Genomic DNA, 12100 nt, shown 5'->3' with positions numbered 1-12100 from the left:
TACCAAGCCCCTCTTGAAATACATGGTAAGATGCTGTCTAGAACAGGCAAATAGAGGTGGGCTTCAGCTGTGTCCTGCAGACTGTCTGGCAGACTCCTCCATGAAGCAGGAACTCTGTAGCAATGTCCGTCTTGAATCAGCAGTCACTTTTCTGTGGGTCCTGCATGTCCAGTTTATACAGCATAAAGTCAAACAGTCCAGACAAGAGCAGTATCTTGTCCACATGGCTAGTCTTGCCATATTGGAAGTAAACTTCATAACGAGTTTCTTCGATGTCCATCTTCCTTTCTGACACAGATGGTATTTCCAGGAGCAATTGTGCCTCATTGTCAAGAAAAACCCTAAACCATTTTAAATGTCATATTCTATAGGTCTTTGAAAGATCTGAAGAATTCCTATCTATCTCAAATACATCTCTGTGTATCTTGAAAAACCTAACTAACTTAACTCTAAGCTTTGATTATTATAGCTAACTATCTATAATCTGTACTAATTTATACATTGCATTTCTAAATGAGCTTTATAAACATAATACATAAACAAAAGGAGAAATATACATATCACAAAATTGACCTTAAATTGTATCAATAAATGAAAATCCATTCCAAAACAAAGTAATCAATAAATGAAAATCCATTTCAAAACAAAGTATTCATATCTATACCATAATCCCCTTTTACATTTAAAAAGAGATTGGTTGTGGTCATTAACCATTTATAACCAAGCCCACTTAGATGAAAAAAAACATTTATAAACAATATTAGGGAATTTGGGCGTCGTTCTTTCCAAACTACTTCCTGCTGGTAGGGGGCGCTGCTTTTTGCTTCCATTCCCTTCCTCCTCCAGGTTGAGTCCTGTGGTTTAAACCCAGCTGATCATTTAACCTGAATAGGAACACCTGCAACTGTTCTTTGCGTGATTCTCCCCACCCTGTACCAACAGCCTCTGCATTCTTCAGTCCAAGGGAAAGAATGAGGACTGGGGTGAGGAGGGAAAGGTGAATCACTCTAGAAAAAGATGAGAGGGCAAAGAGGAGAGAAAACCACATGTCTACCTACTCTAGGATGTGGTCAGTCTCCAGCATGCTCTGAGCAAGAAGCCCATTCCTCAGAATACAGTGAAGTAAAATCAGGTTTAAAAAACAAACAAACAAACAAAAAAGACCAAGTATTAGATACTGGCTTATTGATTTCTTTAGTAATTTACTAAAACACTACTTGTACTTTCTATCTGCCAAGCATGCTTCACTTGCTACCTTAAACAGAATGACCTGGAAAAATAACTGAAACAATGGGTCATTCCCTTAACAATCTGCTGAACCCCACCTGCACTTCCATAAAATCTTGCTTGCTTGCACACTCCACCTTGTGGTTTTAGAGTCTAAAATAAAAATACAAACAACCAACAACCTGTCATCCTAGCCTTGCAGAGGTCATAGCCTTGCAGAGGCTGTCCTGGCTTCCACCACCGGTGACATCTCCTCTCTTCCACTGTCAGTGGTGTCAGAGTTCTGCTCCAGGAAGGTGCTGTGCCCTCCCTCAACAATAGCTGTCTTGCATTCAGAGGATATTGGGCTTTATATGCTACTGGAATGCTCACTAAATCACAGACTAATAGGGATAGAATTTGCTGGACCCCAAATCATAGGCCAACACCAAGATTCCCCCTGTCCTTTTCCCACCTTGAAAGAACTATAAAATGTCACAGATACGGCCATTCTGAAACAGAGATTCAAACAGTAGATCATACTGGACTCTACTAGAGTCCATTAATCTTTCTCCCTCAACCTGCAAATTCTTCAAACCCCTTCAGTCCTCACACAGCCACTTGTCAGAGAAGCAACCTCGCTTCCTTTCTTCCTTTGACTTGTGCGCTTGCTCAGCTAATCTCTCACGTCCTGCCTCCCTTCTCTAGTCCAGGGAAGTAAAAGCCTGGAGCACTGATAGGAGCTGGGGCATGAAGGGCTTGTTTTATAAAAATTTCTACCACGTTTTATTATCCAAGTAGACCAGAATAAATTACATTTTTTTTTTTTTTTTTTTTTTTTTTTTTTTTTTTTGTGAAATTGAACCATGTTAATGAAACAAACTGAAGTTGCACGTGATGAGTTTACTCCTGTAAGGTCCTGTAAGGGTAGTAGGGTAATACTCAGCAGGCTGAAATTGTAGATTTCAAAGCCAGCCTAGGCTATATAGAGGAACACACACACGCACGCACGCACACGCACGCACGCACACACACGAGCACAAAGGAACAGAAAGAAACAAACGTAGTTAATTCTTCACCTCTTCTTTTATCCAACAGCTATGATAAATCAGATTCCTGTACAACTGAAAACAACCAATCTTACACTATCAGGCTAGACACTCACCCAAAATTTTCTGGCAGGTCAACAGCGATATTCCTGTACAAACTTTGGGTGTTACGCAATGAGTTTGATAGATAGGGACCAGCTGGTAAGCTCAACACCTTTAATCACATCATAGTCATCTCTTTCCATTATTTGACTTTATCCTCCAGTATGGTGGTGTAGCTGCCGCTCAAAATGTCAGCTAACAAGAAGCAACCACACACTACCCCAGGTGGGACTCGAACCCACAATCCCTGGCTTAGGAGGCCAGTGCCTTATCCATTAGGCCACTGGGGCAGGTAGATCTCGGCGTCCTTGAAAAAATATTAAAAGAAGTATTTCCTCACGGGTGGTTAAGCCACCATTCAGTAACTAGTGTGGGGCTTTTATTTTTACCCAAGTTATCTCATCCAAGTCAGTACCCAAGTCAGTACAGCCTTCTAGCCCCAGCGCCCTCGCACGCCTCGAGCTCCTCTGGCTGGGCACCTTCAGGATCCGCTAACTCAGCCCACCGCTACGCAGGGATCCCACACCTGCGCTTTCTCCGCGGGACTGTCTGCCTGTGGACACACCGCGTTCACCTTAGGATGAAGACTTAGGTAGCACTAGGCTGACTCCGTCGGTGAAGCCCCTGACCCTTGGGAAATCCCTCAGGAGGGCCTCGCTTGGGCTCCTCCATGGCCCATCACTGAACCGGGCTGCAGAGAGAGACTCAGGGACAGCCCCCGACCGAAACTGAGGAACGACCCCACCTGACCCTACAAGGCTCAATCGCAGAATTCAGAGCCTTCTCCGCGCCCTCACGCGTGCAGCCACAGGACTGGATGCCACCTTCGGAGCTTGGCCACCGTTCAGGATCCTGAAGATTCTGCCCGGAGCCTCGCTGAACAGACACCGGCGCACTAAGAGTATCGGGGTGGCAGACAAACCACGCCAGAGCTGCAAGAAACTACTTCCTTGGTGGAGTTTTCAAGAAACTCTTTCTTCGTTCACGGTAGCTGAATGTGTCCAGTGGTGAAAATTGAGCAGAGGCGAGCCGTTCTGGTCCATCTCCACTCCGCCCTTCATCTCCCGGACGGTAGAGGGACACCTTCCCTCCCCCTCCTCCCATCCATCAGCGTCCTCTGCAGCAGTTCTTGGAGTGTGCTTCCTATACGAAGCACAGGGTCTTTGATAGCTTAAAATCCTTTACATTTTTACGGAAAGCAACAGAAAAAGGAAGCTCCAACTAAGATCCACCAAGCTGAGGTCTGCGCCCGGGAGACTTGAAAGATGGATACTAAGAAATTAGCGAGCCCGAGGAGGGCACAGGCCTCGAACGTCGAGGCGGGACCCAAAAACAGACTACTTGATGGCCAGAGACCGGTGATCTGCTACCAGATTTGTCCTTAAGAACTACTGGCCAACTTCAAAGTAGCATTTTTTAGCAGACCAGATGTCTTGTAGATTGTATCACAACCTTGATTGTGTTCTGTCTTATGTAGCCCAAACTGCCTTAAACTCACATAGCTGAGGATGACCTTGAACTTTCAATCTTCCTGCCTCTGTTTACAGGCATCATATATGTGACCACACTGAACTTCTAATTGTTTTCTTATCATAAGAGTCATACTAAATTTTTGGCAAAAAATGTTACACAGACTCTGGTACTAGCCAGCAGGTACATGCCAGCTTAGTAAATCAACCCGGACCTTGATGAAGAGCCATTTTGTTGAGCTGTATTTCCAAAGGTCTGGGTGGCGTTTGCACGTTATTGCATGTTTGTTAGGCTTGTTCATAGTAAGTTGATCATCTCTGACCTTCCTCTTCTCTTTTTCTTTAGATTGCATGCAGGGGTTTAACAGAGACAGGGTGCAACCCCTTTCTTCTTGTACCCACTCCTTGAAGGTTTTTGATGAGTGCAGTGATAATAAACTCAGGAGGTGCAATTTTGTTCTCCACAAATCCTGGAGAGATATCTAAGGTTTTCAACATCTTAGGACAGCTTCTTTCCTGGGGGAGTGGGGGGAGGGAGCAGGACACGTTCCAGAAACAGCAACCTGTGGGAGCGGGGCAGGTAGGGGGTCTTCCTATGAATTCTCATCTGTACAGCGCAGGTTCAAGGGCATCCACCCCAGCCCCTATCCCCAGGGTCCCAGAGGGATTGGCAAATGCCCCTAAGTAACTATTACTCTGAGGTGCCGCGCATTTCCTGTGGATCCCGTAGTGTTTACATTTGGCTAAGAATTCCGTTACTGCCGTGAAAGTTCTCTGCTGTGGTTGATTGGAACTTGAAGGGGAGGAGACAAGAGAGTTTCCCTACTTAGCTCAGGCTGTCCTTAAACTCGGTTCTCCTGTTCTGTCCGCTCTAGTGCTGGAGTCAATACTCATCCTTCCCACTTTCAAGGTTGTTTCTTTTTTTGTTTGTGTTTTCGACACCAGCATGTTCCATTATTTTTATAAATCAGGTTAGTTTGAATAATCCCAACCTTTTTTGTTTTTGTTTTTTACAATTTGGTTTTTTGAGGCAGAGTTTCACTGTGTAGCTTTGGCTGTCCTGGAACTCGCTTTGTAGACCTAACCTCAAACTCACAAGAGATCTGCCTGCCTCTGCCTCCTGAATACTGGGATTAAAGGCTTATATCACCACCACCTTACCAGCTATTCTTGTTGATGGAATTTTTGAATTATGAGCTGATGCTGTGTAACGGGTAATTACTTGCCTAGCTCTGGGCTCCAACCTGAACACCAGATTAATTCACATACCTATATTCCCAGCACATGAGAAGTGGAGGCAGGAAGACCAGAAATGTAACATTCAAAACCAGCCTGAGCTACAGGAGACCCTGCCTCAAACAAAAAGCAAACAAGAAAAAGCCATTTCAGTAGATTTGAAACTTCTATGTGTTTGTTTAGTCAACCCTTCTATATAGCCAAGGTTGACTTTGAATTGTGAGCACCTCCACCTCCCAGGGAAGACAAAATTGAAGGGCTCGTCCGGGATTTGAACCCGGGACCTCTCGCACCCTAAGCGAGAATCATACCCCTAGACCAACGAGCCTTAATAACTAGAGACATCTGCTTGTTTTAAGGGCGGGGGTAGACTCTTGTGGTTGGCTTGGACAGGTCTAGAGAACTGAATTTCAGGTCTAGAAGGAATCAATCTAAGGGCGGGGAAAACTGCACAAGACCCCTCTCCATCCATCTACTGTCAAAAGTAGAGCAGATTGTGTGACTTCCAGAACCACCTGTGTATCCCATGACCCTCTCCTGATGCTCGAGGCAGAAAAGACCCACAGACAGCTCCTTTCTTCCGGGTCTGGAATAAAGTCTGAGTTGTTATCTGCTCAACACTTGGAAAGGATACAGAAAACCAGCGAAATTTTTGCACCCTGTGTGGATATACGCCAGCGAAATTTTTGAATTCTATTAAGTCCAAACCAAAAGTGGCAAGCCGCCCAACGTGGGGCTCGAACCCACGACCCTGAGATTAAGAGTCTCATGCTCTACCGACTGAGCTAGCCGGGCACTATGAGTAACAGTAACTGAATATATAAATTAGTAAGGGTACTCTGAGATTACCGAAAAGTAAGTGAATTAATAAATCTGTATTAGAGACTGGGACCATTTTGAAGTTTCCCCACAGAACAGACGCTCAGCTCCGACACCCATACTGCTCCCTTCCTCAGGGCTGGGCTGGGAAGTGCAGCCCAGTCCTGGTAAGGCCAGCACACCATCTTTCTTCCCCAGGACAAAATGATTGCCGAGGATTTCACACTTCTGTCTCCAGGTGGCGCCCCTTGAAGTCCCCGCCTTCTAACCGTGCAAAATCGCATTCGGCTCACACCTCACGAAAACATCTACACAGCTAGATGAGAACAAAACCCGACGGGTCTGACAGTGGAGAAGCGCATCCAAACCTAGGACTGCACCTGAGTCGCTGCTATACCAGTTAGAAGCCTCAGCAGGAGCTTGTTAAATGCCTGTCTGGACGTGGGTTTCTCCGCTTTTCCCAGGCATACTGTCAGAACTGTGATGAAACAACCATCTACCAGGACGTGGCAGCACCCCAGTCTTCGCGGATCCCCCAAAGACTATCTACACCCCCAATTCAGCAGGAAGCAGTCTCCAGAACTCAACGTCCTTGTTCCCTAACCTGCCACGCCCCGCCCCCACCTTTTTAATAACAATAAGAGGTGGGAATGTTAGGAACTAGCAGCCAGCTGACCCCCGCCCCGACGATGGGTGGGACGCTCAGGGCCCTGTCATCGCTTCGTCAGCTTTACCTGGCGGCCAGAGGACTCGGTTACGCATGCGCAAGCCTCTTTTAAAGCAAGCGCGCCAAGTGCTTCTCTCTCTCTGCCTCTCTGCCTCCCTGCTTGTTTGCTCTCTCTCTGGTCCCTCTCTGTTTCCTCTCTTCCTGCTTTCGGTTGGCCACCAGCTACCCCCTCTTTCTCTCCCCTCTCTCAATAAACTCCACGTGGGCGCTGAGTCTCGTGTTTATGTTTCTTAGGCATTAGCTGCATCAAAAGAACAACAGGGGGCAGGTAGGCTCATCAGGGATTTGCATCTAGAATTCCCTATTGGTGGGAATCACACTCCTAGACAAGCCAGACACCTACCTAAATAGTGTCGCCACTTCATCGCGGACCTAGAGTTCTGGGGCTGGACCCCCCAAATCACCCTGCAAAAAGGCCTATGCATCCCACTGTCTTCTCCGCTCACTGTCCTGAATGGTGATCCGCTAGTGGTGCGCAGCCCATCCCGCACCGCAGAACTTGCTAGGGGTCAACAGAATTGAGCCAAAAGTCGGCGACCAGGTACGCAGAGACAGAGAGATAAAGATCGGATAAAGTAGAACAAACCCAATGTTCGTATCTCAGAATTCAAACAAAAGAACATGCCGCCCAACGTGGGGCTCGAACCCACGACCCTGAGATTAAGAGTCTCATGCTCTACCGACTGAGCTAGCCGGGCGCCCTAAACAGTATGCTTTTGAGCATTTTGATTATCAAGGTTGACTTGAGGGTACTGGAAATGGAGGTAATAAGGCCATCTGTGAAAACTAAGGACAAACATCCTAGGCTTACATGGAGTCTCCCACACTACCTCATCTCCGATGCCCAGGTTTCTCTCAGGCCGGGGTACCAGGGTTGCTGCACCGGAGGACGAAGAGTCAGGGAAGCCCTCCTTGGTACGAAACTACGGAGGGCTCATTAGAGAAATCAACGCGAGCTAACCTAACCGTCCGTATTTTCGCCCAAGCCAGACCAGGCTTCACTTCCACCTTCGCTACAGTACTGGACCGGCCTCACACACACGGTTTGAGCCAGAGAAGGTAGGGGGAATGTTCTGAGGTGAGAGAGTAGTAGCAATGAAAAATGAGGATTCCCTTCCAAGAGGCCACTTGGGGCCTTCCATTCAAGTGACACTGTGGGAGCAATAAATTATGGCACCGCCCAACGTGGGGCTCGAACCCACGACCCTGAGATTAAGAGTCTCATGCTCTACCGACTGAGCTAGCCGGGCAACACACAAACGTGTTTGGCCACTCTCGGATGTAGAATTTTACTAACTGTGATCTGAAACTAAAGTAAATAGACCCATTTCAGAGATTTGGAGATTAGAGGCAGCTTCCAAAAGAGTTAAGAATCTCCCACACAGCAGAGCCCCGAGCGCCAAAAGGAGCACCAGGAGAGCGAAGGGAGGACCCTGAGACCAGGCTGATTCCTGCGGCCTTCCCAGGGAACAAAACCATTGTCTGCCTGGTAGAGGGAAGTGGCCGAACTGCCCGCTTCGTTCCCAGCTGTCCTTCCGAGCCGCACCTCCTACCCTCGTCTGTGGCCGTTGGGACCTCCTATAGTCCCTGCCCCCTAACACTCCAAGTAAGCGTCCCCAGAGCCGGAGCCAGACCGTGGATAACACTTGCTCTATTCACACACGGGAGAAATGAAACGCAGCCAACTGCTGGCGATGCAGGAGCGAGGCCCAACCTAGGTCCGCACCTGTCTTTGCCCATCTGGTTAGAAGACAGGCATCCTGTAGCTGCTTATTAAACTGTATGACTGAGCAGACAGACGTCTCAGCTTTCCTTCGTTTCCCCAAAATTAAACCTAATCTAAACGTAAGCGGTGCCTCGTAGGAGTCTGTAGCCCTGACTTAGTCGTCAAGAGCCTTAGCCTCTCAGGTCTTAGCCCAGATGACGGAGTCCGGGAGCTGGCATAGCCGTGGGGGAGAACAGGCCAGTCAATGACTCCAGATAGTGTTCAGAATGGGGGTCATCAGGGTTTTGCTTGTATCCTAGCCAAGGTTCCAACAAGGCCAGCTGTACTGATCTGAGCCAACAGAATGGCACCTCCAGGGTCCTGTCCATACCCACACTCTGGGCTTCTCCACCTCAGTCCTTTTCAGTCAGAGGCCCCAGAGTCCCAAGCCACAAGAAGACCTATCACACAGCACACCCAGGGTACCAGAAGCTAAGGTCGCAGTCTTCAGAGGACAGCACTGATGTGTGTGTGTGTGGGGGGGGGTGTCTTGAGTTGTATCCCTATCTCTGAGTCCTATTTCCACCATAACAGCTGGGTTGATCCTCCTCATCCACGTAATTGAAAATACCCTTAATCGTGGAAGAAAGAGGCCCAAGAGAGCCGGCATAGGAAGGGCTGGTTGTCATCACACACACACACACACACACACACACACACACACACACACACGGGTTCAAGTCTGACTTTACAGACTGATGAGTCTTCACCACTATGCCACACCTCAGCCTCGTCTAGCTTTGATGCTTCAATCACTGTGTGCTTTTCTATGTAAAAGCACTCGATCTTTTTTTTCTTTTTTTTTTTTTCCATCTGCAAGGCTCAAAGACCTTTCTATTTTAAGAATATTTTCATCATTGTCATTTACATACAGTAAACCTAACCGTTGCTCATAGGACTTGTTTTGTTGGAATTTTAAAAAGTCAATTGCTGAGTTTCTTTCTTTAAAATATTTTATATTGTATCTGTGTGTGTGCACTAGGGTGTGCAGGCACACAATGGCACACACATGAGGAAGTCAGAGGACAATTTGCAGGATGAGCCAGTTCTCATCTTCAGTCATGTAGGCTCTGGGATCAAGCTCAGGTCTTGAAACTTGGCAGTGGGTACCTCAAACCAATCTCTCTCTCTCTCTCTCTCTCTCTCTCTCTCTCTCTCTCTCTCTCTCTCTCTCTGAGTAAGTTATCTTTAGTGTAAGGGTGTTTTGCCTGTGCATATAGTGTCCACAGAAGCCAGAACAGGGTACTGGACCCCCTGGAACTGGAGCTAAGATGGTTCTTAGCTGTCATGTGAGTGCTGGGAATTGAGCCCAGGGCCTCTAGAAAAGCAGACAGTACTCTTAATTGTTGAGCCATCTCTCTATCCTTTATTTAATTTTTACTTATGTGTGCTATGAGGCTAAGTTTATGTGCAGCATATGCAGAAGAGAAGAGAGAATCTGATCCTTCAGCACTGGAATTACTGGCAGTTGTGAACCACCACAACTCTGAGAACTGAAACTAAGTCCTTTGCAAGGGCAGTAAATGCTCCTAACTGCTGAGCCACCTCTCCAGCACAAACCACACCTCTATTTTCTTTATACACTTCTTTCTAGAGGAGATTCTGTAGAATATATCATAAAAGTGTATTTCCCCATCAAAACTTGGTAATTTATTTCTGCCAGGGATAAAAAGGCATAATGAGTCATGTGTCATTCTAATTAAATCTGCTTCAGCTTTATTTTGTTGCCTTCCCACCCCAAGTTGGTATTCCAATATACAAATTTATATCACTTATGATTCCTGGCTCATAGCACATTCTCAAGCCTTCTTCCCAAACCAAAGCAATGACCAAGTCTGCCATGTCCACAGAAAAGAGTGGAAAAGACCCCAATCTGCCCCCAGATACTAACCTCAAAATCAGAAATTAAAGAAGGAAAAGGGGAGTTCAGGGAGTTTCCCCTGGGCAGTGGTAGGACATGCCTTTAATCCTAGCACTCAGAATAGAGAAAAGAGTTATTCAAAGAAACCCTGTCTCAAGAACCCCAAAACAAAAAGAAAAGCAATAGGAAATGAAACGACAATGTGAAAGGAGAGGTTTGGGGTAGGGTACCAGCAAGAGGGGCCTTCTGCTACCACCCACAAACACCAAGAGCCTGCGGCTCCTGCTTCCCAAAGCAGGGGCTGTTGGAGGAGTCCAGAGTTAACCTTCTTATGGCCCTATAAAAAATATTTGTGCTCGTAAGTACATAGGAAGCTCCTCTCAGTGCCTCTAACCCCACAGAAGTAGTTTGAAAGTGCAGGGCTGCAACTCAACCACTGAGCAACAGTGGAGAACTACAGAGTTCTGTGGCCTTAAAAGCATTATCTTCCTATAACTGGGGGCATAACTCAGCAGTAGAGCACTTTAGACTCAATCCCTGGTACTATAGGAAGAAAGGGCCTTGGTGTCCAGAGCTGAGGTCTCTTGGGTGAATGAGATCTCTGACTATCTACTAAAGAAGAAAAAGACATGTGACAAGTAACTCTGGCTAACCTAGAACTCATTATGTAAACCATGCTGGCTTCGAATTTGTAGAAATGTGCCAGCCACTATTTCCCCTGTTCTGGTATTAAAAGTGTGCACCACTGTGCCTGGCTGATTAATTGTTACATTTATTTATTTTATAGATGGAGGCCACAGGACAATTTGTGTGAGAGTAAGTTTTCTCCTTCCATCTGTGGATCCTGGGGATTCATTCAGGTGATCAGGCAAGGCAGCAGGTGCTTTGAGCCATGGAACCATCTTTTTTGGGCCTCATGATAGGTTTTTTTGTTTTGTCTTGTTTTTGTTTTTTGTTTTTGAATAAGGTCAGTTCGTTCAGGATTTGAAATCTGGCACTCCCTCACTCTAAATAAGAATCATATCTCTAGTCCAAGGGTCAGCTCCACTAGTGCCCCCTCTGAATGAATGGATCCATGATAGGATTTCATGGTGGGGAGGGGTCTGGGGAATGGCGCAGCAAGTTGCTATACTCAGAGCTGGAGTTTCTATAAGACAGTAAGACAGGTGAGTAGCGATTAGCCAAGTACCTCGGGACTCTATATTGTCCGAGCTAAAACACCCCATCGCACAATGTAGGACTAAAACCCGCAATCATAAGACTAACAGTCTCAAGCTTGCTATTAGCAGGCAGCCTGGTCTACATTGCGAGCTCCAGGACAGCCAGGATTAACTGTCCTCTCAAACACCCACACACAGTCTTATGCTCTACCGACTGAGCTAGCCGGAAAACCCAAGCAAGCCTTCTGAGTATACAATAAATGTGCCTGAGGGCACAGGTATAAACCCATTTTGGACATGAAGTTTAAATTTCTCATCCAGGCATCTGCCTACCCAAGAGCTGCTTTTCCAAACATCTGACCCAAGCCAAGGGTAGATTGGAGTTGCAGACACAGGTTTTAATGGTCTTTCTGACTAAAGACATTTTTAGGGAGCGCTGCTCCAAAACAAGCCAGAGTGGCCAGCTGCAAAGAGTTTGAGAATTCCTACAAATTCAATACCCAGATTGAGAATTCAATACCCAGAGCCAACATGTCAGGGATAAATCTAGATCTCGCTTGTGTTTAGGGAAGAAGGAACAGTAGAGAATGAACGTTTAGAATGATTGAAAAACGAGTGTTGCAAAAACTTAGCGGGCTCGTCCGGGATTTGAACCCGGGACCTCTCGCACCCTAAGCGAGAATCATACCCCTAGACCAACGAGCCA

At 46.6% G+C, this 12100-nt stretch overlaps 6 non-coding genes across 6 annotated transcripts; all 6 read right to left on the bottom strand.

The window, feature by feature from the left end:
• Nucleotides 1-2574: 2574 nt before the first annotated feature.
• Trnar-ccu (transfer RNA arginine (anticodon CCU)) lies at nucleotides 2575-2647 on the bottom strand. The gene has a single exon. It is a non-coding gene; the product is annotated as a tRNA-Arg (tRNA).
• A 2671-nt stretch (nucleotides 2648-5318) lies between these two features.
• On the bottom strand, nucleotides 5319-5390 carry Trnap-agg (transfer RNA proline (anticodon AGG)). The gene has a single exon. It is a non-coding gene; the product is annotated as a tRNA-Pro (tRNA).
• A 394-nt stretch (nucleotides 5391-5784) lies between these two features.
• On the bottom strand, nucleotides 5785-5857 carry Trnak-cuu (transfer RNA lysine (anticodon CUU)). Its single transcript has one exon. It is a non-coding gene; the product is annotated as a tRNA-Lys (tRNA).
• Nucleotides 5858-7233: 1376 nt separating this feature from the next.
• Nucleotides 7234-7306, bottom strand: Trnak-cuu (transfer RNA lysine (anticodon CUU)). Its single transcript has one exon. It is a non-coding gene; the product is annotated as a tRNA-Lys (tRNA).
• Nucleotides 7307-7785: 479 nt separating this feature from the next.
• Trnak-cuu (transfer RNA lysine (anticodon CUU)) lies at nucleotides 7786-7858 on the bottom strand. The gene has a single exon. It is a non-coding gene; the product is annotated as a tRNA-Lys (tRNA).
• Nucleotides 7859-12027: 4169 nt separating this feature from the next.
• Nucleotides 12028-12099, bottom strand: Trnap-agg (transfer RNA proline (anticodon AGG)). Its single transcript has one exon. It is a non-coding gene; the product is annotated as a tRNA-Pro (tRNA).
• Nucleotide 12100: the final 1 nt, after the last annotated feature.

This window comes from Phodopus roborovskii, unplaced genomic scaffold (genome assembly GCF_943737965.1).
Source record: "Phodopus roborovskii unplaced genomic scaffold, PHOROB, whole genome shotgun sequence".
In the NCBI taxonomy this organism is placed as follows: domain Eukaryota; kingdom Metazoa; phylum Chordata; class Mammalia; order Rodentia; family Cricetidae; genus Phodopus; species Phodopus roborovskii.
This window is presented reverse-complemented; position numbering and strand designations above follow the sequence as displayed.